Consider the following 1,664-nt stretch of genomic DNA (forward strand, 5'->3'; position numbering starts at 1 on the left):
AAAATATCCAGAAATCACAATGTATGATTTTTTAACTATTTATTTGTATGATACAGCTGCAAATAAGTATTTGAACACCTGTCTATCAGCTAGAATTCTGACTCTCAAAGACCTGTTAGTCTGCCTTCAAAATGTCCACCTCCACTCCATTTATTATCCTAAATTAGATGCACCTGTTTGAGGTCGTTAGCTGCATAAAGACACCTGTCCACCCCATACAATCAGTAAGAATCCAACTACTAACATGGCCAAGACCAAAGAGCTGTCCAAAGACACTAGAGACAAAATTGTACACCTCCACAAGGCTGGAAAGGGCTACGGGGAAATTGCCAAGCAGCTTGGTGAAAAAAGGTCCACTGTTGGAGCAATCATTAGAAAATGGAAGAAGCTAAACATGACTGTCAATCTCGCCTCTGACTGGGGCTCCATGCAAGATCTCACCTCGTGGGGTCTCAATGATCCTAAGAATGGTGAGAAATCAGCCCAGAACTACACGGGAGGAGCTGGTCAATGACCTGAAAAGAGCTGGGACCACCGTTTCCAAGGTTACTGTTGGTAATACACTAAGACGTCATGGTTTGAAATCACGCATGGCACGGAAGGTTCCCCTGCTTAAACCAGCACATGTCAAGGCCCGTCTTCAGTTTGCCAATGACCATTTGGATGATCCAGAGGAGTCATGGGAGAAAGTCATGTGGTCAGATGAGACCAAAATAGAACTGTTTGGTCATAATTCCACTAACCGTGTTTGGAGGAAGAAGAATGATGAGTACCATCCAAAGAACACCATCCCTACTGTGAAGCATGGGGGTGGTAACATCATGCTTTGGGGGTGTTTTTCTGCACATGGGACAGGGCGACTGCACTGTATTAAGGAGAGGATGACCGGGGCCATGTATTGCGAGATTTTGGGGAACAACCTCCTTCACTCAGTTAGAGCATTGAAGATGGGTCGAGGCCGGTTCTTCCAACATGACAATGACCCGAAGCACACAGCCAGGATAACCAAGGAGTGGCTCTGTAAGAAGCATATCAAGGTTCTGCCGTGGCCTAGCCAGTCTCCAGACCTAAACCCAATAGAGAATCTTTGGAGGGAGCTCAAACTCCGTGTTTCTCAGCGACGGGCCAGAAACCTGACTGATCTAGAGAAGATTTGTGTGGAGGAGTGGGCCAAAATCCCTCCTGCAGTGTGTGCAAACCTGGTGAAAAACTACAGGAAACGTTTGACCTCTGTAATTGCAAACAAAGGCTACTGTACCAAATATTAACATTGATTTTCTCAGGTGTTCAAATACTTATTTGCAGCTGTATCATACAAATAAATAGTTAAAAAAATCATACATTGTGATTTCTGGATTTTTCTTTTTTAGATTATGTCTCTCACAGTGGACATGCACCTACGATGACTATTTCAGACCCCTCCATGATTTCTGAGTGGGAGAACTTGCAAAATAGCAGGGTGTTCAAATACTTATTTTCCTCACTGTATATATAGATATATCTCTATATCTATATAGAGATAGATATATATATCTCCTAACCAATGTATTACCATGTAGATCTGCACTAGTGTTAGAAAGTATTTGAGCCGGAATCAAAGCCTTAAACTCTTGTGTTCGTGACATGTGTGTCTCATACCACTGAGGCACACCTTTGTTTTACTT

This window comes from Micropterus dolomieu, linkage group LG19 (assembly GCF_021292245.1).
Source record: "Micropterus dolomieu isolate WLL.071019.BEF.003 ecotype Adirondacks linkage group LG19, ASM2129224v1, whole genome shotgun sequence".
NCBI classification, from domain to species: domain Eukaryota; kingdom Metazoa; phylum Chordata; class Actinopteri; order Centrarchiformes; family Centrarchidae; genus Micropterus; species Micropterus dolomieu.